General features: G+C 34.2%; 1 non-coding gene across 1 annotated transcript; it reads left to right on the top strand.

Moving 5' to 3' along the window:
• The first annotated feature begins 5,172 nt into the window (after window positions 1-5,172).
• Window positions 5,173-5,246, top strand: Trnat-agu (transfer RNA threonine (anticodon AGU)). The gene has a single exon. It is a non-coding gene; the product is annotated as a tRNA-Thr (tRNA).
• Window positions 5,247-16,211: the final 10,965 nt, after the last annotated feature.

Genomic DNA, 16,211 nt, shown 5'->3' with positions numbered 1-16,211 from the left:
GATTCCATTTTTAATTTTGAAATATTTAGTAAGAAACCCATTACTTTTAACAGAACTTTGAATATCTGTATAAAAAATCCCTACCCAATTTATAAATCTATCACCAAATCCATACTTTTTAAGAACCTCCCTTAAATAAGTATGCCCAACTTTATCGAATGCTTTCTCCTGATCCATTTTAAGTAAATATCCCTCCAATTCTTCATTTTCTATAAAGTCAAGTACATCTCTTATATTAGCAATAGTATCAGCAATATCTCTACCAGGTATACAACAAGACTGACATTTTGATACAATTTTACATAAAATTTGTTTAAATCTATTAGCCATCACTTTGGCTAATATTTTATAATCTACCTGAAGGAGTGAAATAGGTCTATAGTTTTTCAAAAATCTTTTATCTCCTTTTTTCTTAAATATTAAACTAATAATTCCACATCTCATAGACCGAGAAAGCTTTGAATATTTTTCAATCTCTTCAAACAATTTCAATAGAATGTCTTTCAGTGAACTAAAAAAAGTACAATAGATTTCAACTGTAAGACCATCAGAGCCAGGACTTTTATTTTTAGCCATTTTCTGTAATGCAAATTCAATCTCTTTTACTGTTATATCATCATCACATAGATCTACATCCTCCTGATTTATTTTAGTATTTACATTTTATAAAAATTCTTTCATAATATCATCATCTGTTTTAACAGAAGAATACAATTTACTATAAAAATCATACTGCGTATCTAAGATACCTTCAGTATTAGTAACACTCTCATTTTGTTCATTCAATAGTTCTTTAATGCAATGAGACTCTTGCTTTTGCTTTTCCATTTGTAAAAAATATTTAGTGCATTTATCACTCTCTGTAGCCCAAAAAGCCTTTGAACGCAGGATTGCTCCTTTACATTTTTGTTCTTCATACACTGACAAATCTAATTTCAAATTTTCATACTGAGCTACATCAATAATTTCCCCTAAAGCAATTCTCTCTGATATTCTTTTCAGCTTATTTTGCAGTAAAAAATATTTTGCATTCTTTTCTTTTTGAATTCTTTTTCCAAATACCTGACTAAATTTCTTGATCTTATATTTTAAATTATCCCACCAAATGAGAAACTCTGAATTAAAAAGTGCGCTTTGTTTTTCTTCCTCAATGATATTTCTAATTTTTGAAACATATTCTTCATTTTTCAAAAATGTATTGTTTAAAATCCATAAACCTGGACCTCTTTCAATTTTTTCAAAATTCATTTTCATTTCAACAAAACAGTGATCACTAATTGTAGTATCATAATGATATACACCCTGTACAAAAAATGTCAAATTTCTATTCAATAAAAAATAATCTATTCTTGATTGTTTGAGTTCACCATTGTAAACCATTTTTCTTGAAAATACAAGTTTATCTGGATTTCTAAATCTCCATATATCATATATATTATGATTTAGCATAATATCATTCAACTTTTTGACCGATACATCATTTTTGTGTACAGTTCTACTACATCTGTCTTTGCAAGACAATGATGTATTCCAGTCACCAGCAATAATGATATTTTCAAATAATTTCATATAATCATTTAAAAAATCAAAAAAATCCGCCTTTTCATTTACAATATTAGGCGCATAGACATTCATTATATTATAAATACTATCATCATATTCAAACTGTAAATGTAAAAATCTACCATTGTTATCTTTATAATTATATTTGTTTAACATTTGCACACAGTTTTGACTTCACTAATATGGCAACACCTTGCCTATTATTTGTCCCATCACTGTGATAAATATCACCATTATATAAATGTTTTACATTTTGTACAAGTTGGTCATCCCAAAAAGTTTCTTGAAATAACATAAAATCAACATTTTTTTCCGACATAATAGACACATACTTTTTAAATTTGTCTATATTTCTAATACCATTACAGTTGTGACTTACAAGTAGAACCATCATTGTAAGTAAAAAAATACATGTTTTAAGATGATCCATTATTAACATTTTTGTCATAGGGCGTCGATCTTACTCTCATTTTAGCACTATTCACATTAGGAGTATGCTTAGTTTTATTCCTTCTCTTCACTGATGACTTCTGGGATGGTGTCTGAGAAAGCTCATCGCCCCCCTCAGACACATCCATTAAACCTTCTATCACGTTATCTTGTCCATCAGTACCTGAGGCACCAACAGGCGAGATATTATCTAAATCTCCGATTCCAGTTCTGGTGACATCACCACCAGAAGAGGAATCAGCAACAATTGAAACATCTATCTTTTCATCATCTTTTGCCTTACTATCTTTACCTTCAATACTACTTTCCTTATTTTCATGTATAATAACTTCAGTTTGAATCTGAATAGAATCATGCTTGTTTTGATTTTCATGTACAATAGTTTGTTTTACAATTTTATCATTTTGTTCATTTGTAACTGTCATATTATCAGAAATATCTTGACTGTTTCTTTCTTTCTTTTCATCATCTCTTTCATCTACCACTATGTCTTCATCCGCCTTCGGAACATCACCATTTGCCACTTTACCATTTACCAATTTACCATTTACCACTTACCATTCACCACTTTGCCATTCACCACTTTACCATTCACCGCTTTACCAATTGCCACATCACCATTCACCACTTTACCATTTACCACTTTACCATTTACCACTTTACCATTTACCACTTTACCATTAACCACTTCATCATTCACCACTTTACCATTCTCAATTCCTCCATTTACCTCTTCACCATTCACCACGTCACCATTCACTTTGTCATCATTCACTGCGTCACCATTCACCGCGTCACCATTTACCACGTTATCATCCTCTTCACAAGTGTTTTCTTCTAAGTTTAGAATGTCAGTGTCACCATCTTTATTGTTTTCACTCATCATTTTATCATTGTCATCTCCACTAACCTCGACGATTTCCTCATCCTCATTACTAGTATGGTCGTTGTTATATGATTTCACCGTTTTAATTTTAGCCTGCTTCACATTTTCATCGACATTTTCCGATTTTCTTTTTTTCCGCTCAATATTTTCTTTCTTTTTATCAACATTCATATCACTTTCCTTATCATTCTCGTTTTCATTATCGTCTATAGTTTCTTTCATCAAATCTCTATCTGTGTTGTCAGTGCCGCATTTACAGAGATTGAAGGCTAACTTACATCCTTCACAAGCACAAACGCACGGTTCTTTTCTACAATATGGACAAATTTTGTCAATTTTTCCACACCAACATTTAGAAGGCAATTTCCGACAAGTTTCACATATGGGCGCCTTGCATTCCCTCATTTTGTGACCTTGTTCATCACACCCATCACAAATTAACTGTGGACATTTCCTGTATTTGTGATAAGGCGATCCACACTTATTACAAAGTGACTTTTGTTTATCATGTATCACTCTAAAGTATCTATCTCCGCTGACAGTTTTAAATTTCATACTCCATGGTAGAGATACAAGCGTAGGTGGGAATTTTACATGCACATACCTCGTTCCATCGGCTATTTGTGTTTTGGGATGAACATGCCTGAAAACACTTGATTTTATCTCACAATTTCTAATTTCTAAAGCGTCAATGATAGCTTGATCTTCAATATAAGCTGGTAAGTAAATAAATGACACAACTACAATTTGATTAAATTGCAATGTACATTCAAAATTTTCATTATCAATCTTAAGTCCATTTGTCAGTTGCCAAGCACTCTCTTCCGAATCGGTTGTTATTTCATAACCATTATTGTTATCAACTGGAACAACAGCTAAAACTGTGTTCTCTCCACATATCTTTTCCACTGTCTCTATCACAGTTTCGGCATTAAAAGATGTGTTTGGTATGTTATGTACCTGAAGAGTACATTCTTTCTTATAATGTCTATCGAGTCTATGAACATATCGTAGAGACTTTTTTTGTCCTCCTGATACATCTCTTGTCCTTTCTGAACTCTCTTTCGATTTATTATTCTGCATTATCACTATAGGTGTTTATCAGAACGCACACTTCACAACTAATTGGTTATTGGTTAAACCCTAATGTCTAAGTCAGGCGCACCGAAACACCCCCCTTATCCTGCACAACAAAAGCAGGAATAAGGGGTTACAAAGTCTGTATTTCAACTAATTCCTTATATTTTAACTACCAATGCCACACAATAAAGATATTCTACAAAGTTTTCATCAACAATTTGGCTTTTAACTCACCAAAATAGAAAAAATTCCCGGACCTCACAATGTAAACATCCTATTGATTAGTGCGTTCGAAAATCCTCCCCTTTTTTTGCTGTCATTTTCTGTTAGTTAGCCTCATATACACTTACTCTTAATTCATCCCCCTATTCCTGACAACATTGAGAACTTTAATAAAGTACATCTCGATTAGTTACACTGGTTTGTAAACCTACAAAGCAATCATTTGAATGGTTAAAACACTATTCATTGGAACTGCTTTATTTGAAAATAAAATTGTTGAATAACGGATAACAAGAAGTCGAACATGAATAATGTCTACCGAAGGTTCGGCTCGGGGATACTAAAGGTGAACAAAGTTATATCGCCTGAGGTTGTTGTCACTTGAAAATCTACGGGCAAATTCAGAAATGTGAATTTAACGTTTGATCTTGCTTATAGCACAGGTCAAAAACATTTGAGTTCAATGAGAAAAATATTGCTCTCAAATTCAAAAACCCATTGTGAGATTCGAACTGCGGTCCTCGGTATTCCCTGTCTGGCCGTCAACCGACTGAGCTATGGCGACAGAATAGTTTCAGACATCAGAATTGTATACTTATATCTAGCCGTAACATTCGACCGTCAAAAGACATGCAAGTGCTTCGTTTTGGTTATTTAGCTTCATGACAAATTGCAGGTAATTGGAAATTCTGTTTTGTAAATTCATCAATCAATATACATATATATATATTCCGAGAGACAGAAATAGTAAATATGATGAAATAACACAATAGGAAGAAAAATCGATGTATCAACATTAAATCGACCGTTTCGTCTCATTCTTAGGTAAAATGAAGCAGAAGCAACTGCATAATGTCTAAAATGCAATTGTTTCTCTGTCTATTAGTGTGCACCTGTATATACTTGCCCATAGATCACGGAAGAGTAAGTCTAGATATAAATATTGAATATTTCAAATCATTTATCATGGAGCCTTCATAGCTCAGTTGGTTAGAGCGCCAGTCTAGTAAACTGGAGGTCGAGAGTTCGACTCTCTCTGAAGGCTACTTTTTTTGCTGTCATTTTCTGTTAGTTAGCCTCATATACACTTACTCTTAATTCATCCCCCTATTCCTGACAACATTGAGAACTTTAATAAAGTACATCTCGATTAGTTACACTGGTTTGTAAACCTACAAAGCAATCATTTGAATGGTTAAAACACTATTCATTGGAACTGCTTTATTTGAAAATAAAATTGTTGAATAACGGATAACAAGAAGTCGAACATGAATAATGTCTACCGAAGGTTCGGCTCGGGGATACTAAAGGTGAACAAAGTTATATCGCCTGAGGTTGTTGTCACTTGAAAATCTACGGGCAAATTCAGAAATGTGAATTTAACGTTTGATCTTGCTTATAGCACAGGTCAAAAACATTTGAGTTCAATGAGAAAAATATTGCTCTCAAATTCAAAAACCCATTGTGAGATTCGAACTGCGGTCCTCGGTATTCCCTGTCTGGCCGTCTTTTTTTTTTTTTTTTTTTTTTTTTTTTTTTATCTTTATTCAATAAAACATTCACTGCAATTTACAATATCTTATAAAAACAAACATATAACATACATGTTCAATTCAAATCTCAAAATGTCATTCTGTTATCTTATCTTACTACATAGTTACAAACAAAACAACAGGATATCTTCATCTAATAAAACAATACAATTATCATTTAAAAATTTCTTGTTAAAAACAGAAAGTCTGTTTGTATATTTACAATATGTATAGAAATATCTTACATAATGTTTCACAGTATATTTGAAATATTCCACTGTATTTACACTTTTTACATTGTTATTTTATCATTTGTCTCTGTTTCATAACACATAGTTTTGCAACAGAAAGGATAAAATTAACAAAATGAATATTAACACCTTTTACTGTTCCTGTCATTCCAAGAAGGAAAATCCTCTTGTAAGTATACTTCTGAAACAAATCTATTTCAGACTTTACAAACAACTCAAAAAGTATATTAAATATATAATCATGATATTCTTTCCATTTTTCACATGTTAGAAAAATATGAAATAAATCTTCTTGATCGTTATTACAACTTTGACATAAATCACTGTCTTATATCCTTATTTTCTTAAGTTTAATATTTGTAAAAATTCTGTTATGAACAATCTTAAAATCTAAATCAATACAGTCAGATGGCTTCGAATAACTATGCACTTGTTTCCAAATGTCAACAAATTCACTTTCGTTCACATCACCATGATCTCTCCAAAATTCATAACCATTTGGTTTAATAAAACATTTAGTCAATAGAATTGAGTAAAATCGTTTAGTGTTACAGGAAGTTACATCACTAACTTTGTTTTCGTACTCAATAAAATAGCTAGAAACTTCTTCATGCACTTCAAAACACTTTGTGCATACAACAGTTTTCCACTCATCAGGTATTAACATTAACAGTTTTTCATATTTAACCTTTATGCTATCAAAGCTAACATTTTCCACTTTTTCTTGTATTATTTCAAAAATAGCCTGGCTTGACAAAAATCCAGGAATTACTTCATATGTTATATCTTTTAATTGTACAATACCAGCAGTTATAAAACAATCCCACTCATTAATTTTACCTGATAAAAACTTTTCAGAATTAAAAAACAAAGGTTGGTGATAAATATCAACAGTACTGAGATCCACACTTATCTCTGGTTTAATATACTGCCACGCTTCCATCATCTCCTTATAAACAGGAGGTAAACATAACATACTTTTTGTATCTAAAGACATAAATAACACACTTCTGTCTAAGTTCATGTTATGTACTCTTTTCAAAAAATAATTAAATGTACTTTTCCATAAACTTTTACAATCAGGATTTAAAAACCTTCCTAAAAATTTCAGTCTAAAAGACAACATTTTTAAATGAACATCAGGAATGTTAAGTCCTCCTGTATCTTTACTTCCAATAATTGTTCTATACTTTAATAAGTGTGAGCCAGATGACCACAAAAAATTAATACATAATTGTTTCAATTTATCAGAAACCCACTGAGGTACAGATGAAACAGCTAAAGTATACCAAACCCTAGACATCATCAATGAAGAAATTACAACAGCTCTACCTGATAATGTTAGATGTCTCTGTTTCCACATATTTACAATATTTGTGATTTTTTTAATTTTATCTTTCCAATTCCTATCAATACATTCAATTTGGTTTTTCCCAACTAAAACTCCAAAGACCTGTATACAGTTTTCACAAATTTTGAGACCTAGGTCTTTTTTATCACAATCATTTAATTTACCTTTTCCAACACACATTACCTCAGATTTATTTTTATTAACTGTAGAACCTGACGCTCTACTGTAAAGATCAAAAACACCAAAAGTTTCATATATTGACCTCTTGTCATTTACACATAATGTTGTGTCATCGGCATGTTGAAATATAAGCGCCGTTTCATTACTATGAGGTATATCTATGCCTCTAATATTACAATTACTCTTAATTCTATATGCTAATGGTTCTGCTAATAACACATATAATAAGGCACTGATAGGACATCCTTGTCGAATACCATTCTTAATTTTAAAATATTTTGACAAAAATCCATTACATTTAACAGAACTTTGTATATCAGTATAAAATATTTTAATCCAATTTATAAATCTATTTCCAAACCCAAACTTTTCTAACACTTTTACCAAATATTTATGACAGAATTTGTCAAACGCCTTTTCCTGATCAAATTTTACAATATATGCTTCCATATTCTCATCTTCTATTAAATCTATTATATCTCTAATACATGCAATTGTATCTGCAATGTCCCTTCCTGATATACAACAAGTTTGACTGTTTGAAATAATTTTACAAAGCACAGTTTTAAACCTGTTTGACATAACACGAGCTAAAATTTTATAATCGACTTGCAAAAGTGAAATAGGTCTATAATTTCGTAAATCCCTCCTATCACCTTTATTCTTAAAAATAAGAGATATGAGACCACTTCTCATAGATCTAGTCAATGATTTGTCATTTTCTACTGTATTATATAATTTCAATAAAATATATTTTAAAAAATTTTAAAAATTTATATAAAACTCTACAGTAAGTCCGTCTGACCCTGGACTCTTATTCTTTGCCATCTTATTTACAGCTAAAGAAATCTCATTAATTGATATATCACTGTCACATAATTCTTGGTCATCTATATTTACCTTTATAGGTACACTTTGTAACAATTCATCCATGGCATGTTCATTTGTTTCTACACAAGAATACAATTTGTTATAAAACTGATATTGCAATTCTAATAAATTTTCCGTATCTGATACAACAATATTGTGTTCACTATCAAAAAGTTCTTTTATACAATTAGCTTCTTGTTTATGTTTCTCTAAATTAAAAAAATATTTGGTACATTTATCGTTTTCTGTTGCCCAATATGCTTTTGATCTTAATATAGCACCTTTACACTTTTCCTCCTCTAACACACTCAATTCTAATTTAAGATTTTCATATTGCTCTATATTAACATTGTCACCTTCTGCAATTCTAATACATATTCTTTCAATTTTATTTTGTAAAGTATAATACTTAGCATTTTTTTCTTTTGCTATTCTCTTGCTAAATACTTGTGAAAACTTTTTTATCTTATACTTCAAATTGTCCCACCATATCAGTGTCTCTGTTTCAAAAAGAGGACATGTTTTACTCTCTTCGATAATCTTGATTACCTTTGAAACATATTCTTCATTATCTAAAAGTGTATTATTTAAAATCCAAACACCTGGACCTCTTTCTACATTATCAAAAATAACTTTCATTTCTACAAAAGCATGATCACTAAAGGAAGTATCTTTATATCTTACATATTGCACATATTGTGATATATTTCTACATATTAAAAAATAATTAATTCTTGATTGCTGCAAATCTAAATTACATACGTTTCCTTGAAAAAGTTCTACTGTCCGGATTTCTCCGACGCCATACATCATATACATTATTATTATTCATTAAGTTACACAATGTTTTATAACCAATATCATCAATCTCCAGATACAATAATATTATCATATTGTTGCATATAATTATCTAAAAACATGAAAAAATCACTCTTTTCTTTTCCTACATTGTGAGCATATACATTCAAAATATTATAAACACTACCTTCGTGTTCAAACTTCACGTGTAAAAATCTACCATCTTTATCATTATACACTTTAGTTACATTGTGTTTATATTTCTGACTAACAAGTATTGCAACACCTTGCCTCAATTGAGTACTTTTACTATAAAAAAAACTGTACCTTCAAAAATGTCAGATAAATTTGTTACAAAACTTTCATCCCAGAATGTCTCTTGTAACATCAAAAAATCTATTCCACTTTCATTTATTATAGATACATACTTCTTAAATTTATTCACATTCCTCAGCCCATTACAGTTATTGGTGACAAATAAAACCATTACGAAAAAAGAAAAAAGAAAAAATACATTAAGATTCTCCATTGTTTACACTCTTTTTATAAGGGTTCCTTCTTATATTACCTTTCACATTCGGTGGAATTTTCATTTTATTTCTTCGCTTAAAACCACCTGAATTGGTGGACTTAGACTGACCATGTTCTTTTTCATCAGCACATGAACAGTCTTCCATACTTTCACTTTTGACATCAGATTCTGTGTTATTTTCACACAATAAGATGTCCTTGCTAATATTACTATGAGTATCATTACTTTCATTTTTTTCATCTTGCATATCATTACTTTCAATATTTTCATCTTGCATATCATTATCCCAATTTTCAATTACAATTTCATTATCATTATCATCATTACACAATATTTTTTGTACAGTTTCAGTTTCACTATCATCATCAATCTGTCTTTTCTGTCCTTTGTTCTTTGTACCACTGCGATCTTTTTCATCGGCGCGTTCTTTGACCTTTGCATCAATGCGATCTTTCTCACCAGCGCGATCTTGTTTCTTTCTACCACTGCGATCTTTTACAACAGCGCGATCTTTATTCTTTGCACCACTGCGATCTTTGACATCAGCGCGATCTTTATTCTTTGCACCACTGAGATCTTTTGCAGCCTCGTGTTCTTTTCCTTTTGCACTACCATCACCACGATCTCCGTTTTCTGTTATCTCCTCGATAGTATCCTCGGAAGAATTGCTACCATCTTCATCAGATCCACCATTCCTGTCATCATCTTTTGTACTAGTGATTTCTTCGTTAACGTCACTCATGTCCTTACTTATGGGATGTACTTCTACATGAACTTCTATTTTGGGATGACTTTCTACATCATGTTCATCAGCTACGTCATCATCCATTCCTTCTTCATTTGAGCATTTACATTCCTCTTTCTGTTTGCCACGCCCTTCACAATGACATTTGCATTCATCATATTTCTCATTACAATTTGCACAGACGCATTCACAAGGTTTATATCCGCAATATGGACAAATACCATCATCTTCAATTGGACAGAAACACTGATTTGGCAAACTATCACATTTATCACACTTCTTTGCTTTACATTCCTTCTTTTTGTGTCCTTGTTTGTCACAACCACGGCAAATCAAGTTTGAACATTGTCTATACTGATGTGAAGGAAACCCACACATATTACAAAGTTGTTTCTGGTGATCATGAACTACTTTAAAATATTTTTCCCCGTAACCGATATCAAACTTCATAAACCACGACAAAGAAATCAAGTCAGGTGGAAATTTCACTTTCACGTATCGAGTACCATCAGCAACCTGAGTTCCAGGATGTACATGTCTATATATGGGTGAATGAATTGTACAGTTCTTTTCTTTCAATTCACAAATTATCACACTATCCTCAACATGTGCAGGCAAATTCAAAAATGAAACAACAATTAAATCAGAAAATTGAAAATTACAGTCAAAAGATTGTTCATCTATCTCTTATCCTCTTGTCTATTTTTCAGCATTTTCTTCTGTAATCGTTGTTACCACATAATAACTTTCAGCATCATTTGGTACAATTGCCAAAACGGAATTTTCTCCACATACTTTCTCAGCTACTGTAATTACTTGCGCAGCCAAAAATGTCCTAGTTGGTATGTGAATTACCTTAACTGCACATTCTTTCTTAAATACCTTGCCGCCTTTCATATATTTTGTTTGTTTATATAAATTCTGCATTTTTCCATTACGACTAGTTTCTAGAGACATTTTTCCGAACACACCTTACCCAGTCAGGTACACCGAAGTGTCCTCTCCCTTTTCCTGAAACCACCAGGAATAGGGGTAAACGTCAACACAGTTTATCAATAGAAATAGTCAATAGTATCTTCGAACTAAAGTTTATCTAAGCATCAACAATTTATCATGAAAACAATTCTCCAACTCACCGAATATACGAATACAATATAGGTCCAATCAACACTACATGCTTCCGCTTTGGGTGCATTCGAGAAAAAATACCGTTCGATCTTGCTTATAGCACAGGTCAAAAACATTGAGTTCAATGAGAAAAATATTTCTCTCAAATTCAAAAACCCATTGTGAGATTCGAACTGCGGTCCTCGGTATTCCCTGTCTGGTCCACAGAGTACATTTTGAGGTGAAAATATGGCCATTTTAGCCATAGGGTCCACATGAACCTTAAATACAGTGTTTCCACTGCTCAGCTGGTTCCATCATCAGGTGGTTCCCCTCTCCTCGACAATTTCCAGGGGTGCGCAGACTGAGTTGATCAGACTCAGCCAGGAACCAGCTAGCTCTTCCACTGCTCTTCTCTATTCCTCCATACCCATCCAGAAGCTTCCTCTGTCTGTTTTCCAACTTTTCCAACCAATCTTCTTCTTACTAGTCCAGTTAGTCCTAGGGACCCTGAGGCTCTCCACGATGTTTGCAAAACAAAGCCTCTACAGCCTACCTACTGGAAAATACCATGTCTTCCAATTCTTCTCTTTGATGTCTGTTACTAATCAATTCCTGGTACTTGGCAAGCTTTCCCTCATTGGCTTCTTCCAGTCTTGTTTCCCATGGTACTGTTAGCTCTACAAGAATGACCTGTCTGCTGATTCTGGGCCACAGCACAATGACTGGTCGGAGGGTTGTTGTTATGATCTCTCTTGGGAAGGTGGTCTTTCTCCCAACGTTGGCTTGCATCTCCCAGTCATTTGCTGTTGCTAGAATACCGCTGGGAACTTTGACCCCTTCTCAATCTTAGTCTTCTTTCTTCTCTGTGTGTCCAAGACTGCTGCTATTTCTCTAAGTACTTGGTCATGACGCCATGTGTATCTACCATCTATTAAAGCTGTCCTACAAGATGACAAAACATGTTCTAAGTTTGCTGGCTTACCGCACAACTTACAACTAAGGTCTTCAATCAGTTTCCACCTTGTAAGGTTTGTGGGTGTTGGTAGTACGTCGTATACTGATCTTAGTAAGAAGCCTATCTTTTGGCCCTCCATTCTCCACATCTCATGCCAACTTATCTTTCTTGGTCGTGCCATTTCCCATTTCATATATTTCCCTTGTTGTTTTATACTGACGTCTCTTACTTGTCAATCTTCTTCTTCTCCACGACGAACTTCCTGCTGAACAAGTTCCCTTCTATGTCTTCCATCTACTGACTGCCATAATGATTGCTGAATGTTGCCAAAACCAAGTCGCCCTGATGTTACCACTCCCACTATGTCTCTATGTCTTAATCGACTCTCTGCATCTTCAACAGCGGTCTTGGCCACCCATTTTCTTCCTGTCCTGACATCAATACTTGCCTCTTTCACCTTGTCATCCTTACTGTCTCTTAGCATCATAACTTGTCTGGTTTTGGTGACTTTAAACGCCTCTGTAATAGAAGACAGTGGTAGTTGAAGTTTTGAACTGGTGCTGAACAAGCCAATGCTACTAAAACTCTTTGGAACCCCAAGCCATTTGCGTAAGTGTCTGTTGAACATCCTCTCTAACCTTTCAAACTTGGTTAGAGGTATTTCGTACACCAACAGAGGCCATGTTATCCTTGGTAATATTCCATGCTGATAGCACCACGCCTTGTTCTTCCCAGGTAAACCAGACTTGTCAGTAATGTCCATCCACTTTCCTACCTGTGATACCATCTCATCTACACTTTCTCTGTCGAATACTTGCTGGTTCCCCTTTCCTTGGCTGTTTTGGCGCTGTCCACGACAATCTCCAGGGGTGCGCCGACTGAGTTGATCAGACTCAGCCAGGAACCAGCTAGCTCTTCCACTGCTCTTCTCTCTTCCTCCACACCCAACCAGAAGCTTCCTCTGTCTGTTTTCCAACTTTTCCAACCAAGCTTCTTCTTACTAGTCCAGTTAGTCCTAGGGACCCCAAGGCTCTCCACAATGTCTGCGAAACAAAGCCTCTACAGCCTACCTCCGCTGGGAAATACATGTCCTCCAATTCTTCTCTTTGATGTCTGTTACTAATCAATTCCTGGTACTTGGCAAGCTTTCCCTCATTGGCTTCTTCCAGTCTTGTTTCCCATGGTACTGTTAGCTCTACAAGAATGACCTGTCTGCTGATTCTGGGCCACAGCACAATGACTGGTCGGAGGGTTGTTGTTATGATCTCTCTTGGGAAGGTGGTCTTTCTCCCAACGTTGGCTTGCATCTCCCAGTCATTTGCTGTTGCTAGAATACCGCTGGGAACTTTGACCCCTTCTCAATCTTAGTCTTCTTTCTTCTCTGTGTGTCCAAGACTGCTGCTATTTCTCTAAGTACTTGGTCATGACGCCATGTGTATCTACCATCTATTAAAGCTGTCCTGCAAGATGACAAAACATGTTCTAAGTTTGCTGGCTTACCGCACAACTTACAACTAAGGTCTTCAATCAGTTTCCACATTGTAAGGTTTGTGGGTGTTGGTAGTACGTCGTATACTGATCTTAGTAAGAAGCCTATCTTTTGGCCCTCCATTCTCCACATCTCATGCCAACTTATCTTTCTTGGTCGTGCCATTTCCCATTTCATATATTTCCCTTGTTGTTTTATACTGACGTCTCTTACTTGTCAATCTTCTTCTTCTCCACGACGAACTTCCTGCTGAACAAGTTCCCTTCTATGTCTTCCATCTACTGACTGCCATAATGATTGCTGAATGTTGCCAAAATCAAGTCGCCCTGATGTTACCACTCCCACTATGTCTCTATGTCTTAATCGACTCTCTGCATCTTCAACAGCGGTCTTGGCCACCCATTTTCTTCCTGTCCTGACATCAATACTTGCCTCTTTCACCTTGTCATCCTTACTGTCTCTTAGCATCATAACTTGTCTGGTTTTGGTGACTTTAAACGCCTCTGTAATAGAAGACAGTGGTAGTTGAAGTTTTGAACTGGTGCTGAACAAGCCAATGCTACTAAAACTCTTTGGAACCCCAAGCCATTTGCGTAAGTGTCTGTTGAACATCCTCTCTAACCTTCAAACTTGGTTAGAGGTATTTCGTACACCAACAGAGGCCATGTTATCCTTGGTAATATTCCATGCTGATAGCACCACGCCTTGTTCTTCCCAGGTAAACCAGACTTGTCAGTAATGTCCATCCACTTTCCTACCTGTGATACCATCTCATCTACACTTTCTCTGTCGAATACTTGCTGGTTCCCCTTTCCTTGGCTGTTTTGGCGCTGTCCACGACAATCTCCAGGGGTGCGTCGACTGAGTTGATCAGACTCAGCCAGGAACCAGCTAGCTCTTCCACTGCTCTTCTCTCTTCCTCCACACCCAACCAGAAGCTTCCTCTGTCTGTTTTCCAACTTTTCCAACCAAGCTTCTTCTTACTAGTCCAGTTAGTCCTAGGGACCCCAAGGCTCTCCACAATGTCTGCGAAACAAAGCCTCTACAGCCTACATACAGCCTACATACACAGGAAATACATGTCCTCCAATTCTTCTCTTGGATGTCTATTGTTCTTGATATAGCTATTCTGTGAATATCAGTGTTCACTGTGTTTTTCCATTTTACAGGTATGACATTCAACAAATTTCTATATCTATCAACTACATATTGTACATTAACATTTTCATATTTCTAAACTAAAAGACAAATTGAAAGAGTTGGTATAGCTTTGTTTCATTAAACAAAATGGCCAACGTATATACAAGTATACCGCTAAAATGACAATGTCACTGGAATAGAGTACAAATAAATACACGAACACCCATAACAGAGAAATACATAAATAAATAAATATAAATAATAAAAGAATTATAGTATTAAAACACAGCAAAATATATGATATCTGGCACAATTTAGGTTCCTGTATTGGGACATACATATACAGGGTTCTCACTAAGGCAAGTCCATGAGTCCTGGACTCATGAAAATCTGTCTGGACTCACCAATTTCAAAACTGGTGAGTCCAAAGATGCATCAAGATTGAAATATTTTTTCTTATAAACTAAACACACATATCATCATTTGATAGCAAAAGTTTAAAAGTAATCTGAATTTAATGTCATTTCATTGCTCTACAAGGTCTTGGAGACTAAAACTATAAATTATATTGCAAAAAAAATATCTTCTTCTTACTATTGGACTCACCATGGACAAAAATGACTAGTCTTTGGACTCGCCTTCAAAAATCCTTAGTGAGAACCCTGCATATAGATATGTGGCGATGTTTAGACTTGTATATGCCTATTCAAGCATAGAAGCCCCAATAATGTATAACAAAATTTTGGTAACATTCAAGAGCACTGACACTGTCCTGTAGAGATTTTTTTTACTTTGTTCGAAAAAGAACTAAACTCTATTTACTTTTGTTGTTCAATTCATTTCACGACACAGTTTTTTTTGAATTTTTTTTGAACTTAAACAATCACCTGAAAAATATCTCACAAATTTGAAAACCAAATGTGTTATTAACAACACATGAAAACTATTCATTACCAAAACATATCATTTATTTGTTCATAAATCACGTTTTGATACAGTAGCCTTACTGCTTAAATAAACAAATATCCAAAATTTATTTAGGTATTTTTGTTAGGTT

The sequence above is a fragment of the Mytilus galloprovincialis genome, chromosome 6 (genome assembly GCF_965363235.1).
Source record: "Mytilus galloprovincialis chromosome 6, xbMytGall1.hap1.1, whole genome shotgun sequence".
NCBI classification, from domain to species: Eukaryota; Metazoa; Mollusca; class Bivalvia; order Mytilida; family Mytilidae; genus Mytilus; species Mytilus galloprovincialis.
Note: the sequence above shows the minus strand (reverse complement) of the source record. Positions and strands in the feature narration are given on the sequence as shown.